We start from the raw sequence: 18,669 nt of genomic DNA, 5'->3' as shown, positions 1-18,669 counted from the left end.
TGGCAGGATATACTTAAAGTCATGAAGGAGAAAAACCTACAACCAAGATTACTCTACCCAGCAAGGATCTCATTCAGATTTGATGGAGAAATTAAAACCTTTACAGACATGCAAAAGCTCAGAGAGTTCAGCACCACCAAACCAGCTTTACAACAAATGCTAAAGGAACTTCTTTAGGCAAGAAACACAAGAGAAGGAAAACACCTACAATAACAAACCCAAAACATTTAAGAAAATGGGAATAGGAACATACATATCGATAATTACCTTAAATGTAAATGGATTAAATGCTCCCACCAAAAGACACAGACTGGCTGAATGGATACAAAAACAAGACCCATATATATGCTGTCTACAAGAGACCCACTTCAGACCTAGAGACACTTACAGACTGAAAGTGAGGGGACGGAAAAAGATATTGGATGCAAATGGAAATCAAAAGAAAGCTGGAGTAGCAATTCTCATATCAGACAAAATAGACTATAAAATAAAGACTATTACAAGAGACAAAGAAGGACACTATATAATGATCAAGGGATCGATCCAAAAGGAAGATATAACAATTGTAAATATTTATGCACCCAACATAGGAGCACCTTAATACATAAGGCAAATACTAACAGCCATAAAAGGGGAAATCGACAGCAACACAATCATAGTAGGGGACTTTAACACCCCACTTTCACCAATGGACAGATCATCCAAAATGAAAATAAATAAGGAAACACAAGCTTTAAATGATACATTAAACAAGATGGACTTAATTGATATTTATAGGACATTCCACCCCAAAACAACAGAATACACATTTTTCTCAAGTGCTCATGCAACATTCTCCAGGATAGATCATATCTTGGGTCACAAATCAAGTCTTGGTAAATTTAAGAAAATTGAAATCGTATCAAGTATCTTTTCCGACCACCACGCTATGAGACTAGATATCAATTACAGGAAAAGATCTGTAAAAAATACAAACACATGGAGGCTACACAATACACTACTTAATAACGAAATGATCACTGAAGAAATCAAAAGGGGAAATCAAAAAGTACCTAGAAACAAATGACAATGGAGACACGACGACCCAAAACCTATGGGATGCAGCAAAAGGAGTGCTAAGAGGGAAGTTTATAGCAATACAAGCCTACATCAAGAAACAGGAAACATCTTGAATAAACAACCTAACCTTGCAACTAAAGCAATTAGAGAAAGAAGAGCAAAAAAACCCCAAAGTTAGCAGAAGGAAAGAAATCATAAAGATCAGATCAGAAATAAATGAAAAAGAAATGAAGGAAACAATAGCAAAAATCAATGAAACTAAAAGCTGGTTCTTTGAGAAGATAAACAAAATTGATAAACCATTAGCCAGACTCATCAAGAGAAAAAGGGAGAAGACTCAAATCAATAGAATTAGAAATGAAAAAGAAGTAACCACTGACACTGCAGAAATACAACCGATCATGAGAGATTACTACAAGCAACTATATGCCAATAAAATGGACAACCTGGAAGAAATGGACAGATTCTTAGAAATGCACAACCTACCGAGACTGAACCAGGAAGAAATAGAAAATATGAACAGACCAATCACAAGCACTGAAATTGAAACTGTGATTAAAAATCTTCCAACAAACAAAAGCCCAGGACCAGATGGCTTCACAGGCGAATTCTATCAAACATTTAGAGACGAGCTAACACCTATCCTTCTCAAACTCTTCCAAAATATTGCAGAGGGAGGAACACTCCCCAACTCATTCTACGAGGCCACCATCACCCTGATACCAAAACCAGATAAAGATGTCACAAAGAAAGAAAACTACAGGCCAATATCATTGATGAACATAGATGCAAAAATTCTCAACAAAATACTAGCAAACAGAATCCAACAGCACATTAAAAGGATCATACACCATGATCAAGTGGGGTTTATCCCAGGAATGCAAGGATTCTTCAATATACGCAAATCAATCAACGTGACACATCATATTAACAAATTGAAGGAGAAAAACCATATGATCATCTCAATAGATGCAGAGAAAGCTTTCGACAAAATTCAACACCCATTTATATTAAAAGCCCTGCAGAAAGTAGGCATAGAGGGAACTTACCTCAACATAATAAAGGCCATATATGACAAACCCACAGCCAACATTGTCCTCAATGCTGAAAAACTGAAACCATTTCCACTAAGATCAGGAACAAGACAAGGTTGCCCACTCTCACCACTATTATTCAACATAGTTTTGGAAGTGTTAGCCACAGCAATCAGAGAAGACAAAGAAATAAAAGGAATCCAAATCAGAAAAGAAGAACTAAAGCTGTCACTGTTTGCAGATGACATGATACTATACATAGAGAATCCTAAAGATGTTACCAGAAAACTACTGGAGCTAATCAATGAATCTGGTAAAGTAGCAGGATACAAAATTAATGCACAGAAATCTCTTGCATTCCTATACATCAATGATGAAAAATCTGAAAGAGAAATTAAGGAAACACTCCAATTTACCACTGCAACAAAAAGAATAAAATATCTAGGAATAAACCTACCTAAGGAGACAAAAGACCTGCATGCAGAAAATTATAAGACACTGATGAAAGAAATTAAAGATGATACAAATAGATGGAGAGATATACCATGTTCCTGGATTGGAAGAATCAACATTGTGAAAATGACTCTACTACCCAAAGCAACATACAGATTCAATGCAATCCCTATCAAACTACCAATGGCATTTTTCACAGAACTAGAACAAAAAATTTCACAATGTGTATGGAGACACAAAAGACCCCGAATAGCCAAAGCAATCTTGAGAACGAAAAATGGAGCTGGAGGAATCAGGCTCCCTGACTTCAGACTATATTACAAAGCTACAGTAATCAAGACAGTTTGGTACTGGCACAAAAACAGAAATATAGATCAATGGAACAGGATAGAAAGCCCAGATATAAACCCACGCACATATGGTCACCTTATCTTTGATAAAGGAGGCAAGCATATACAGTGGAGAAAAGACAGCCGCTTCAATAAGTGGTGCTGGGAAAATTGGACAGCTACATGTAAAAGTATGAAATTAGAACACTCCCTGACACCATACACAAAAATAAATTCAAAATGGATTAAAGACCTAAGTGTAAAGCCAGACACTATCAAACTCTTAGAGCAAAACATAGGCAGAACACTCTATGACATACATCACAGCAAGATCCTTTTTGACCCAGTTCCTAGAGAAATGGAAATAAAAACACAAATAAACAAATGGGACCTAATGAAACTTAAAAGCTTTTGCACAGCAAAGGAAACCATAATCAAGACCAAAAGACAACCCTCAGAATGGGAGAAAATATTTGCCAATGAACCACCTGACAAAGGATTAATCTCCAAGATTTACAAGCAGCTCATGCAGCTCAATATCAAAAAAACAAACAACCCAATCCAAAAATGGGCAGAAGACCTAAATAGACATTTCTCCAAAGAAGATATACAGATGGCCAACAGACACATGAAAGAATGCTCAACATCATTAATCATTAGAGAAATGCAAATCAAAACTACAATGAGATATCATCTCACACCGGTCAGAATGGCCATCATCAAAAAATCTACAAACAATAAATGCTGGAGAGGGTGTGGAGAAAAGGGAACCCTCTTGCACTGTTGGTGGGAATGTAAATTGATACAGCCACTATGGAGAACAGTATGGAGGTTCCTTAAAAAACTAAAAATAGAACTACCATACGACCCAGCAATCCCACTACTGGGCATATACCCTGAGAAAACCATAGGTCAAAAAGAGTCATGTACCAAAATGTTCATTGCAGCTCTATTTACAATAGCCAGGACATGGAAGCAACCAAAGTGTCCATCATCGGATGAATGGATAAAGAAGATGTGGCACATATATACAATGGAATATTACTCAGCCATAAAAAGAAATGAAATGGAGGTATTTGTAATGAGGTGGATGGAGTTAGAGTCTGTCATACAGAGTGAAGTAAGTCAGAAAGAGAAAAACAAATACAGTATGCTAACACATATATATGGAATCTAAGGGAAAAAAAAAAAAAAGGTCATGAAGATCCTAGTGGCAAGATGGGAATAAAGACACAGACCTACTAAAGAATGGACTTGAGGATATGGGGAGGGGGAGGGGTGAGATGTGACAGGGTGAGAGAGTGGCATGGACATATATACACTACCAAATGTAAAATAGATAGCTAGTGGGAAGCAGCCACATAGCACAGGGAGATCAGCTCAGTGCTTTGTGACCGCCTGGGGGGGTGGGATGGGTAGGGTGGGAGGGAGGGAGATGGGGGAGGGAGGAGATATGGGAACATGTGTATATGTGTAGCTGATACACTTTGTTATAAAGCAGAAACTAACACACCACTGTGAAGCAATTATACTTCAATAAAGATGTTTAAAATAAATAAATAAATAAAGGGAGAGCTACATCTCAAAAAATAAATAAATAAAATAACAAGGGCTACAATAGTTTGTTACAGGATGCACAACACAAAAAACGTAAAGTATAACAACAAGAGCATTAGATGTGGGGGCATGAGAGGAAAATATAGTCTTATATGTGATCAATGGTAAGTTGTGATCAGCTTAAAATAGACTGTTATGTAAATAAGATGTTTCAGGTAAGCCTCAGAGTAAGCACAAAACAAAAATCTATAGTAGATACACACAAGTTAAAAGAGGGGAATCAATGTATGCCACTACAGGACATCAATTCACAAAGGAAAACAGCAAGGGAGGAAAAAAAGAACAAGGGAACTATAAAAAAGCCAGAAAACAAATAATAAGATGGCAATAGTGAGGAGGACCTTCAAGATGGCAAAGGAGTAAGACGTGGAGATCACCTTCCTCCCCACAAATACATCAAATATCTACATGTGGAACAACTCCTACAGAACACCTACTGAACGCTGGCAGAAGACCTCAGACTTCCCAAAAGGCAAGAAAATCCCCACTTACCTGGGTAGAGCAAAAGAAAAAAGAAAAAACAGAGACAAAAGAAGAGGAATGGGACCTGTACCTCTGGGAGGGAGCTGTGAAGGAGGAAAAGTTTCCACACACTAGGAAGCCCCTTCACTGGGGGGCGAGTCGGGGTGGGTGGAAGCTTTGGAGCCACGGAGGAGAGCGCAGCAACAGGGGTGCAGAGGGCAAAGCGGAGAGATTCCCACACAGAGGATCGGTGCTGACCAGCACTCACCAGCCTGAGAGGCTTGTCTGCTCACCCGCTGGGGCGGGTGGGGGCTGGGAGCTGAGGCTCGGGCTTCAGAGGTCAGATCCCAGGAGCGGACTGGGGTTGGCTGCGTGAACACAGCCTGAAGGGGACTAGTGCACCACACCTAGCCGGGAGGGAGTCCGGGAAAAACTCTGGACCTGCCTAAGAGGCAAGAGACCATTGTTTCTGGGTGCACAAGGAGAGGAGATTCGGAGCACTGCCTAAACGAGCTTCAGAGAAGGGCGCAAGCTGCAGCTATCAGTGCAGACGCCAGAGATGGACATGAAACACTAACACTGCTGCTGCAGCGACCAAGAATCCTGTGTGCAAGCACAGGCCACTATCCACACCTCCCCTCCCAGGAGCCTGTGCAGCCCGCCACTGCCAGGGTACTGTGATCAAGGGACAACTTCCCTGGGAGAACACAAGGCATGCCCCAGGCTGTTGCAATGTCACCCTGGCCTCTGCCACCACAGGCTCACCCCACATTTCATACTCCTCCCTCCCCCTGGCCTGAGTGAGCCAGAGCCCCCTAATCAGCTGCTCCTTTAACCCCCTCCTGTCTGGGCAAATAACAGACACCAGAGGACGACTCACATGCAGAGGCAGGGCCAAATCCAAAGCCAAACCCAAGGAGCTGTGCAAACAAAGAAGAGAAAGGGAAATTTCTCCATACAGCCTCAGGGGCAGCGGATTAAATCTCCACAGTCAACTTGATGTACCCTGAATCTGTGGAATGCCTGAATAGACAACAAATCATCTCAAAATTGAGGTGGTGGACTTTGGGAGCAACCATACACTTGGGGTTTGCTGTATGTGACTGACTAGCTTCTCATTTTTATATTTATCTTAGTTTAGCTTTTAGTGCTTGTTATCACTGGTGGATTTGTTTATTGGTTTGGTTACTCACTTCTCTTTTTTTTATTACTGTTTTTATTTTAAAAATTATTTTAAATTTCTTATTTTAATAACTTTATTTTATTTTATTTCCCTCTTCTTTTTATTCTCTCTTTTCTTCTGACTTGTGTGGCTGACAGGGTCTTGGTGCTCCAGCCGGGTGTCAGGCCTGAGCCTCTGAGGTGAGAGAGCCGAGTTCAGGACACTGGACCACCAGAGACCTCCCAGCCCCATGTAATATCAACTGGCAAGAGCTCTCCTGGAGATCTCCATCTCAACACAAAGACTCAGCTCCACTCAACAACCAGCAAGCTCCAGTGCTGGACACCCTATGCCAAACAACTAGCTAGACAGGACACAACTCCACCCATTAGAAGCAGGGCTGCCTAAAATCATAATAAGTTCACAGACACCCCAAAACACATCACCGGATACGGCCCTGCCCACCAGAAAGACAAGATCCAACCTCATCCCTCAGAACACAGGCACCAGTCCCTTCCACCAGGAAGCCTACACAACCCACTGAACCAACCTAACCACTTGGGGCAGACACCAAAAATAACAGGAACTAAAACCTGCAGCCTGCGAAAAGGAGACCCCAAACACAATAAGTTAAGCAAAATGAGAAGACAGAGAAATACGCAGGAGATGAAGGAGCAAGATAAAAACCCACCAGACCAAACAAATGAAGAGGAAATAGGCAGTCTACCTGAAAAAGAATTCAGAGTAATGATAGTAAACATGATCCAAAATCTTGGAAATAGAATGTAGAAAATACAAGAAACGTTTAACAAGGACCTGGAAGAACTAAAGAGCAAACAAACAATGATGAACAACACACTAAATGAAATTTAAAATTCTCTAGAAGGAATCAATAGCAGAATAACTCAGGCAGAAGAACGGAGGAGTAACCTGGAAGATAAAATAGTGGAAATAACCACTGCAGAGCAGAATAAAGAAAAAAGAATGAAAAAAGTTGAGGACAGTCTCAGAGACCTCTGGGACAACATTAAACACACCAACATTCGAATTATAGGGGTCCCAGAAGAAGAAGAGAAAAAAAAAGGACTGACAAAATCTTTGAAACCATTATAGTTGAAAACTTCCCTAACATGGGAAAGGAAATAGTCAATCAAGTCCAGGAAACGCAGAGAGTCTCATACAGGATAAATCCAAAGAGAAACATGCCAAGACACATATTAATCAAAATATCAAAAATTAAATACAAAGGAAAAAATTAAAAGCAGCAAGGGAAAAACAACAAATAACATATAAGGGAATCCCCATAAGGTTGACAGCTGATCTTTCAGCAGAAACTCTGCAAGCCTGAAGGGAGGGCAGGACATATTTAAAGTGATGAAAGGGAAAAACCTACAAATAAGATTACTCTACCCAGCAAGGATCTCATTCAGATTTGATGGAGAAATTAAAACCTTTACAGACAAGCAAAAGCTAAGAGAATTCAGCATCACCAAACCAGCTTTACAACAAATGTTAAAGGAACTTCTCTAGGCAGGAAACACAAGAGAAGGAAAAGACCTACAATAACAAACCCAAAACAATTAAGAAAATGGTCATAGGAACATACATATTGATAACTACCTCAAATGTAAATGGATTAAATGCTCCAGCCAAAAGACATAGGCTGGCTGAATGGATACAAAAACAAGACCCGTATATATGCTGTCTTCAGGAGACCCACATTAGACCTAGGGACTGAAAGTGAGGGGATGGAAAAAGATATTCCATGCAAATGGAAATCAAAAGAAAGCTGGAGTAGCAATTCTCATATCAGACAAAATAAACCTTAAAATAAAGACTATTACAAGTGACAAAGAAGGACACTACATAATGATCAATGGATCAATCCAAGAAGAAGATATAACAATTGTAAATATCTATGCACCCAACATAAGAGCACCTCAATACATAAGGCAAATACTAACAGCCATAAAAGGGGAAATCGACAGTAACACAATCATGGTAGGGGACTTTAACACCCCACTTTCACCAATGTACAGATCATTCAAGATGAATGTAAATAAAGAAACACAAGCTTTAAATGACACATTAAACAAGATAGACTAAATTGATATTTATAGGACATTCGAACCAAAAACAACAGAATACACTTTCTTCACAAGTGCTCATGGAACATTCTCCAGGATAGATCATATCTTGGGTCACAAATCAAGCCTTGGTAAATTTAAGAAAATTGAAATCATATCAAGTATCTTCTCTGACCACAACGCTATGAGACTAGATATCAATAACAGGAAAAAAACTGTAAAAAATACAAACACATGGAGGCTAAACAATACGCTACTAAATAACCAAGAGATCACTGAAGAAATCAAAGAGGAAATCAAAAACGCCCAAAAACAAATGACAATGAAAACACGATGGCCCAAAACCTATGGGATGCAGCAAAAGCAGTTCTAAGAGGGAAGTTTAGAGCAATACAATCCTACCTCAGGAAACAAGAAAAATCTCAAATAAACAACTTAACGTTACATCTAAAGCAATTAGAGAAAGAAGGACAAAAAAAAAAACACTAAAGTTAGCAGAAGGAAAGAAATCATAAAGATCAGATCAGAAATAAATGAAAAACAAATGAAGGAAACAATAGTAAAGATCAACAAAACTAAAAGCTGGTCCTTTGAGAAGATAAACAAAATTAAACCATTAGCCAGACGCATCAAGAAAAAAAAGGGAGAAGACTCAAATCAACAGAATTAGAAATGAAAAAGGAAAACAACTGTCACTGCAGAAATACAAAGGATCATGAGAGATTACTACAAGCAACTATATGCCAATAAAATGGACAACCTGGAATGGACAAATTCTTAGAAAAGCACAACCTTCCGAGACTGAACCAGGAGAAATAGAAAATATAAACAGACAAATCACAAGCACTGAAACTGAAACTGTGATAAAATCTTCCAACAAACAAAAGCCCAGGACCAGATGGCTTCACAGGCAAATTCTATCAACATTTAGAGAAGAGCTAACACCTATCCTCTCAAACTCTTGCAAAATATAGCAGAGGAGGAAACACTCCCAAACTCATTCTAGGAGGCCACCATCACCCTGATACCAAAACCAGATAAAGATGTCACAAAGAAAGAAAACTACAGGCCAATATCACTAATGAACATAGACGCAAAAATCCTCAACAAAATACTAGCAAACAGAATCCAACAGCTCATTAAAAGAACCATACATCATGATCAAGTGGGTTTTATCCCAGGAATGCAAGGATTCTTCAATAAAAGCAAATCAATCCATGTGATACACCATATTAGCAAATTGAAGGAGAAAAACCATATGATAATCTCAATAGATGCAGAAAATGCTTTTGACAAAATTCAACACCCATTTATGATAAAAGCTCTCCAGAAAGTAGGCATAGGGGGAACCTACCTCAACATAAGAATGGCCCTATATGACAAACCCACAGCCAGCATCATACTCAATGGCGAAAAACTGAAAGCATTGCCTCTAATATCAGGAAGAAGACAAGGATGTCCACTCTTGCCACTATTATTCAACATAGTTTTGGAAGTTTTAGTCACAGCAATCAGAGAAAAAAAAGAAATAAAAGGAATCCAATCGGAAAAGAAGAAGTAAAACTGTCACTGTTTGCAGATGACATGATACTATACATAGAGAATCCTAAAGATGCTACCAGAAAACTACTAGAGCTAATCAGTGAATTTGGTAAAGTAGCAGGATACAAAATTAATGCATAGAAATCTCTTGCATTCCTATATACTAACGATGAAAAATCTGAAAGAGAAATTAAGGAAACACTCCCATTTACCAGTGCAACAAAAAGAATAAATTGCCTAGGGATAAACCTACCTAAGGAGACAAAAGACCTGTATGCAGAAAACTATAAGACATTGATGAAAGAAATTAAAGATGACACAAGCAGATGGAGAGATATACCATGTGCTTGGATTGGAAGAATCAACATTGTGAAAATGACTATGTTACCCAAAGAAATCTACAGATTCAATGCAATCCCTATCAAACTACCACTGGCATTTTTCATGGAACTAGAACAAAAAATTTCACAGTTTGTACGGCAACACAAAAGACCCCTAGTAGCCAAAGCAATCTTGAGAAAGAAAAACAGAGCTGGAGGAATCAGGCTCCCTGACTTCACACTATACTACAAAGCTACAGTAATCAAAACAGTATGCTACTGGCACAAAAACAGAAATATAGATCAATGGAACAGGATAGAAAGCCCAGAGATAAACCCATGCACATATGGTGACCTTTGATAAAGGAGGAAAGAATATACAATGGAGAAAAGACAGCCTCTTCAATAAGTGGTGCTGGGAAAACTGGACAGCTGCATGTAAAAGAATGAAAATAGAACACTTCCTAACACCTTACACAAAAATAAACTCAAAATGGACTAAAGACCTAAATTTAAGGCCAGACACTATAAAACTCTTAGAGGAAAACATAGGCAGAACACTCTATGACATAAATCACAGCAAGATCCTTTGTGACCACCTCCTAGAGAAATGGAAATAAAAACAAAAAGAAACAAATGGGACCTAATGAAACTTAAAAGCTTTTGCACAGCAAAGGAAACCATAAACAAGACGAAAAGGCAGCCCTCAGAATGGGAGAAAATATTTGCAAACGAAGCACCTGGCAAAGGATTAATCTCCAAAATATACAAGCAGCTCATGCAGCTCAATATCAAAAAAACAAACAACCCAATCCAAAAATGGGCAGAAGATCTAAATAGACATTTCTCCAAAGAAGATATACAGATTGCCAACAAACACATGAAAGGATGCTCAACATCACTAATCATTAGAGAAATGCAAATCAAAACTACAAATGAGGTATCATCTCACACCAGTCAGAATGGCCATCATCAAAACATCTAGAAACAATAAATGCTAGAGAGGGTGTGGAGAAAAGGGAACCCTCTTGCACTGTTGGTGGGAATGTAAATTGATACAGCCACTATGGAGAATAGTATGGAGGTTCCTTAAAAAACTAAAAATAGAACTACCATACGACCCAGCAATCCCACTACTAGGCATATACCCTGAGAAAGCCATAATTCAAAAAGAGACATGTACCACAATGTTAATTGCAGCACTATTTACAATAGCCAGGACATGGAAGCAACCTAAGTGTCCATCGACAGATGAATGGATAAAGAAGATGTGGCTCATATATACAATGGAATATTACTCAGCCATTAAAAGAAATGAAATTGAGTTATTTGTAATGAGGTGGATGGACATAGAGTCTGTCATACAAAATGAAGTCAGAAAGAGAAAAAGAAATACCATATGCTAATACATATATATGGAATCTAAAAAGAAAAGAAAAAGGTTCTGAAGAACCTAGGGGCAGGACAGGAATAAAGATGCAGATGTAGAGAATGGACTTGACGACACGGGGAGGGGGAAGGGTAAGCTGGGACGAAGTGAGAGAGTAGCATGGACATATATACACTACCAAATGTAAAATAGATAGTTAGTGGGAAGAAGCCACATAGCACAGGGAGATTAGCTCTGTGCTTTGTGACCACCTAGAGGGGTGGGATAGGGAGGGTGGGAGAGAGATGCAAGAGTGAAGCGATATGGAGATATATGTATATGTATAGCTGATTCACTTTGTTGTAAAGCAGAAAGTAACACACCATTGTAAAGCAATAAAGATGTTTAAAAAATAAATAAATAAATAAATAAAAATGAAAATGGAAAAAATATATAGGTGCTATTTTCCTTGTAGTAAAGTTTTCATGCTTGAAAATATATATATATTATTTTACAGCTTAAAAAAAAGTTGTCAATAGTAAGTCCTTCAAGTAATTAAACTTAATTAATTTTCATTAAGTGATAACTTTGATTATAAATGGGTTAAACTTCCCAATCAAAAGGCAAACAGTGGCTCAAAGGATAAAAATATGTTACATCAATATGCTGCCTACAAAATCCTCACTTTACTTTCAGGACACACATACGTTGAAAGTGAAAAAATAGAAAAAAATATTCTATGCAAATGAGAATTAAAAGAGAGCAATGTAGTTGTATTTAAATCAGACAAAACAGTCTTTAGGTCAAAATTGGTCACAAGAGATAAGGAAGGTCATTATTTAATGATAATGGGGTCAATTCATCAAGAATATATAACAATTGTAAATATATATGCACACAACATCAGAGCACCTATTAAGCAAATACTAACAGCTCTGAAGGGAGAAGAGACAGCAATACAAAAAGAGTTAGGGTCCTTCCATGTCCCACTTTCAACAATGGATAGATCATTAGACAGAAAATCAATAAGAAAACATTGGACTTGAACTATACATTAGATCAATGAAACTAACAGACATTTACAGAACATTCCATCCAACAACAGTAGAATACACATTCTTCTCTAGTGCACATAGAGCATTCTCCAGGATAGATCATATGTTAGGTCACAAAACAAGTCTTCACAAATTTAAGAAGATTGAAATCATACCAACTATCTTTTCTGATCACACTGGTATGAACCTAAAAGTCAGTTAACAGGAGGAAACTGGAAAATTCACAAATATTTGGCAATTAAACAACACAGTCCCGAACAACCAATGAATCAAGGATGAAATCAACAGAAAAATCAAAAAATATCTTGAAACAAATGAAAATGGAAATACAACATACAAAAACTTATGGAATACAGCAAAAGCAGTTCTAAAGGGGAAGTTTATAGCAATAAATGCCTACATTAAAAAAAAATCTCAAATAAACAACCTAACTTTAAGTTAGCAGAAGGAAGAAGATACTAAAGACCAGAACAGAAATAAAGAATAGAAAAAACCCAAAAAGATCAACAAATGTAAGAGTTGGGTTTTTGAAAAGATGAACAAAATTGACAAACTTTTACCTAGACTTACTCGGGGGGGAGGGGAGAGAGAGATCCCAACTCAATGAAATTATAAATGGAAGAGGAAACATAACAGCTGATACTATAGAAGTACAAAGGATCATAAGAGACTACCACAAAGAAAAGCCCAGGAGCAAATGGCTTCACAGGTAAATTCTACCAAACATTTAAAGAATAATGCCAATCACTCTAAATTCTTCAAAAAAAAAACTGAATAGAAGCTAATATTCGCAAACTAATTTTATGAGGGCAGCATTACCCTGATGCCACAGCCAGATAAGGACACTACAAGAAAAGAAAATTACAGATCAGTGTCCCTAATGAATAGAGATGCACAATCTCTCAACAAAATTCTAACAAACTGAATTCAACAGCACATTCAAAAAATCATATACCATGATCAAGTAGGGTTGGAATACAAGAATGGTTTAATGTATGCAAATCAACAAATGTGATATTCCACATCAATAGAATGAAGGATAAAATTCATATGATAATCTCCATAGATGCAGAAAAAACATTTTACAAAATTCACCACCGTTTCATGATAAAAGCGCTCCACAAGTTGGGTATGGAAGGAATGTACCTCAACTTAATAAAGGTCATATATGGCAAACCCAGAGCTAACATCATACTCAATGGTAAAAAGCTGAAAGCTTTTCTTCTGAGATCAGGAACAAGACAGGGATGCCCACTCTAACCACTCCTATTCAGCATAGTCTGGAAGTTCTAACCAGAGCAATTAGGCAAGAAAAAGAAATAGAAGACATTCAAATTGGAGAGAAAAAATAAAATTGTCTCCATTTACTAATGACATGATCTTGTATATAGAACACCTTAAAATCTCTACCAAAAACCTGCTAAAACTAACAAACAAATTCAGTAAAGTTTGCTGATACAAAATCAACACACAACAGTTGCATTTCTATACATAAACAACAAAATATCTGAAAGAGAAATAAAGAAAACAATCCCGTTTATAATAGCATCAAAAACAATAAAATATATAGGAATAAATGTAACCCAGGAAGTGAAAAAGCTGTACATTTGAAAACTAAAGGCATTGATGAAAGAAGTTGAAGAAGAAATCAAACAAATGCAAAGATATCCTCAGTTCATGGATCAGAAAAATTAATATTGTTGAAATGTCCACACTACCCAAAGCCATGTATAGATTCAATGCAATCCCTATCAAAAATCCAATGATATTTTTCACCAAAATAGACAAAGCAATCCTAAAATTTGTGTGGAACTACAAAAGACTTGAAATAGCCAAAGCAATCTTGAGAAGGACAAAGCTGGAGGCATCCCAATTCCTGATTTCAAACTGTATTACAAAACTACAGTAATCAAAACTATGATATAAAAATAGACACATAGACCAATGGAATAAAATCAAGAGCCCAAAAATTAACCCACACATATACAGGCAATTAATATTTGACAGGGAAGCCAAGAATACTCAATGGGGAAAGGATAGTCTTTTCAATAAATGTTGCTGGGAAAACTAAACATTCACGTGCAAAAGAAATTGGAACTAACTTACACTTCTCAAAAAAATTAGCTCAAAATGGATTAAAGGCTTAAATGTAAGACCTAACCATATAACTCCTATGAGAAAACATAGAGAAAATGCTTCTTAACATTGGTGCTGGCAATGATTTTTTGGATATAACACCAACAGCACAAGCAACAAATGCAAAAATAAATAAGACTACATCAAACTAAAAAGTTTCTGCACAGCAAAAGAAACAACAAATGAAAAGACAACCTATCGAGTGGGAGAAAATATCTGCAAACCATATTTCAGATAAGGGGTTAATATCCAAAATATGTAAAGAACTCACACAACTCGATAGCCAATAAACACATAATCCAATTAAAATATGGGCAGAGGACCTGAATAAACATTTTTCCCTTGAAAACATATAGCCCAAAGGTAGAGTAAAAGGTGCTCAACATCACTAATCATCAGGGAAATGCAAATCAAAACCACAATGAGATACCACCTCACACCTGTTAGAGTGGCTATCATCAAAAAGATAAGAGATCATTGTTGGTGAGGATGTGGAGAAAAGGGGAGCCATGTACACTACTGGAGCAATGTAAATTGGTGCAGCTATCATGGACAACAGTGTAGAGCTTCCTCAAAATATTAAAAATAAACTATAATACGATCCAGCAATTCTACTTCTAGCTATATATACCAGAAGGAAATGAAATCACTATCTTGAAAAGATATCTGCACTCCTATGTTCATTGCAGCATTATTCGGTATAGCCAAGACTTGGAAACAACCTAAGTGTCCATCGACAGATGAATAAATAAAGGAGATATTGGTCAAAGGGTGCAAACTTCCAGTTATAAGATGAATAAGTTCTGGGGATCTAATATACAGCATGTTAATTATAGTTAACAATATTCTAATATACACTTGAAAGTTGCTCAGAGAGAACTTAAATGTTCTTACCACACACAAAAAAATTATAATTACATGAGGTGATGGAAGTGTTAACTAATCTTATTGTGATAATCATTTCACACTACATACATGTATCAAATCATCACATTGTATACCTTAAATTTACACTATATATGTCCATTAAATCTCAATAACTTGGGGGGAAAAGTATTTGTTGAATGAATACAGTAATATGTGAATAAAATACATCTATCCTCCCTATAGCTGATAACTATATAGCAACAATTCCTAGAATCATTCTTTGCTGTAAGTAAGGTCAGATTCAAGTCTGTGTTTGAAAAACATAGCCAAGTTCAAATCTGAAAAATTTCCCTGAAGGTCAGACTGTCTCCAGAGTACACAGCCAATTTTCTAGTAACCTGAGGGTCAAACTATACTTTTTATCACTTTTCAAAGAATACGAGGAAAGCATTAATAAGCTTGGTTGAGTTTCATCTATGAGAATGGTCCAGCTCTGGCTCCAGCAATGAAGCATGCCAGAGCCTCAAATTAGCATTCAGATTACTACTGTTTTCTTTACCTTTAAGGGTTTCTTAATCCTACCCAGGGAACTTTGTACTGTACCTATAGTTGGAATAATCTTTTGAGTCTCTCAGCAGGCGTTTCTCCTGGGGAGTAATCCATCTGAGACACCTTCAAAGCAGCCTCCACTCACGTCAAGAGCAGAGATATGCACACGTGTCCAGGGTAGACGACTGACACTCCTGGATGATCCCTGGGTCAGTCTCTAATCTCTAGTGCACCTCATCTTCCTAAGAGTCCCTGTGCATTTTCTTCTGCCCCTTCCTTCTATTAGGAGTGTCCCTGTAATCAATTACCCTAATCATTCCTCTGAGGTATCCAGTATCCACAGCTCATGTATTTATAGCATGTTAGGCTAATAAATAAAGTGTTTGAATATAATTATTTTTCAATATTTTCATTAAAGAAAAACAGTGCTCCAGAATAAACTCAACTGAAATAAGATAAATGCTTACTTCATCTTTTGAACCTGCTTTTTTCAGCATACGATACTTTAACATCCCAGATCACTCTTTTCATGATTTCCTATCATTGTTGAGGTCTCCTATCTTTTAAGGAGACTATCAGACAGCTTTGGTGAAGGGCAGTAATGAGGCCAAGGTTCTAGGGGTAAGGCCCAGGAGCACCACACAATTTCTCTCTATTCCATGGGCACAAACTGCACCTGAACTGTTTCTATTAACAATATTTATCACAGCAAACATGTGGATTTTTTCAGACAGTAACCAATTCTCCAACTCTCTGTGTATCCTACAATTCAGTTCAATTCTGACACTAACTGTCCGTCAGACTCCACAGGTTTAAGGGGTCACTCCTACAAGACTGCCTCCACTTCAGATGCCAGTCACAATGTTTCTGGTGAAAGATTCCTGTCTTGTCACAGAAAGAATTCAGAAATGAGACAGGGAGGTCAAGAAAGTAAAGCGAGGATTTACTTAATTGAAAGCACACTCTCAAGGGGAGAGCAGGCAGACTCAGGTGAGTAGCTTCCCTGAGTTTTTTTTGCAAGCTGGTAATGTGGGGCATAGAAATGAAGGGGCAGAATATTCACTGGGGAGGGAAGGAGGGGTTTGGGGGTCATATTCCCTGATTTCTCATCCCAGCTCCACCCTCCTAAGGGAAGGAGGGATTTCTGTCCTTATTTAGCCTTGATCGGAAGTGTCATGGTGTCGGTGTATGATGGATACTTCTTATCTGCAAGGCTAATTTTGTTGAAATGAGAGCACAATGAGCAAAAGTTTACATTCGTACGCCAGAGATTCCCGCCTTTTCCCACCTTTCTTTTTTTTTAATTTCAGTTTATTTTTAAAGATGAATTTATACATTTTAATATCCACAAGAGCCAAAACTGTATTTCTACAGGAAAAAAAAATGTATGATAATCCAAAAGCTTGAAGCCAAACATCTCCTAGAAAACAAAGTTACATGATGATCTCATATGATGCTTGGGAAAACAATATGAAGTAGATGAACTCTAAATAGAGGCCATGATCTGTAATACTAGTCTTTATTTTTTTTTCATATACATGTATCTATTCTTTTTCAAATTCTTCTCCTAATTAGGTTCTTATAGAATATTGGTAGAATTCCCTATGCTATACAGTAGGTCCTTGTTGGTTATCCATTTTAAATATAGCAGTGTGTACATGTCAATCTCAACTCCCTAACTATCCCTCCCCCCACCACCATTCGTCACAGTAACCATAAATTCGTTCTCTAAGTCTGTGAGTCTATTTCTGTTTTGTAAATTCATTGCTACCATTTTTTTTAGACTCTGCATATAAGCGATCACATAGGATATTTCTCTTTCTCTGTCTTACTTCACTCAGTATGACAATCTCTAGGTCCATCCATGTTGCTGCAAATAGCATTATTTCTTTCTCTTTAATTGCTGAGTAATATTCCATTGTATATATGTGCTACATCATCTTTATCCATTCATCTGTTGATGGACATTTAAGTTGCTTCCATGTCTTGGCTATTGTAAACAGCACTGCACTGAACATTGGGTGCATGTATCCTTTCAGACCATGTTTTGCTCCAGGTATATGCCCAGGAGTGGGATTGCAGGATCATATGGTAGCTCTATTTTTAGTTTTATAAGGAACTTCCATACTGTTCTCCATAGTGGCTGCACAAATTTACATTCCCACCAACAGTGTAGGGGGGTTCACTTCTCTCCACACCCTCTCCAGCATTTACTCTTTGTGGATTTTTTGACAATGGCCATTCTGACTGGTGTGAGGTGATACCTCATTGTAGTTTTGATTTGCATTTCTCTAATAATTAGCAATGTTGAACATCTTTTCATCTACCTCTTGGCCATCTGTATGTCTTCTTTGGAGAAGTGTCTATTTAGGTCTTCTGCCCATTTTTGGATTAGGTTGCTTGTTTTGATGATATTAAGCAGCATGAGCTGTTTGCAAATTTTGGCCACTAATCCCTTGTCAATAACATCATTTGCAAATATTTTCTTCCATTCTGTGGGTTGCCTTTTCATTTTTTCTATGGTTTCCTTTGTTGGACAAAAACTTTTCAGTTTAATTAGGTCCCATTTGTCTATTTTTCTTTTTATTTCCATTACTCTGGGAGATGGATTGAAAAAGATATTGCTGC

The sequence above is a fragment of the Balaenoptera ricei genome, chromosome 6, assembly GCF_028023285.1.
Source record: "Balaenoptera ricei isolate mBalRic1 chromosome 6, mBalRic1.hap2, whole genome shotgun sequence".
Lineage (NCBI taxonomy): Eukaryota > Metazoa > Chordata > Mammalia > Artiodactyla > Balaenopteridae > Balaenoptera > Balaenoptera ricei.
Note: the sequence above shows the minus strand (reverse complement) of the source record.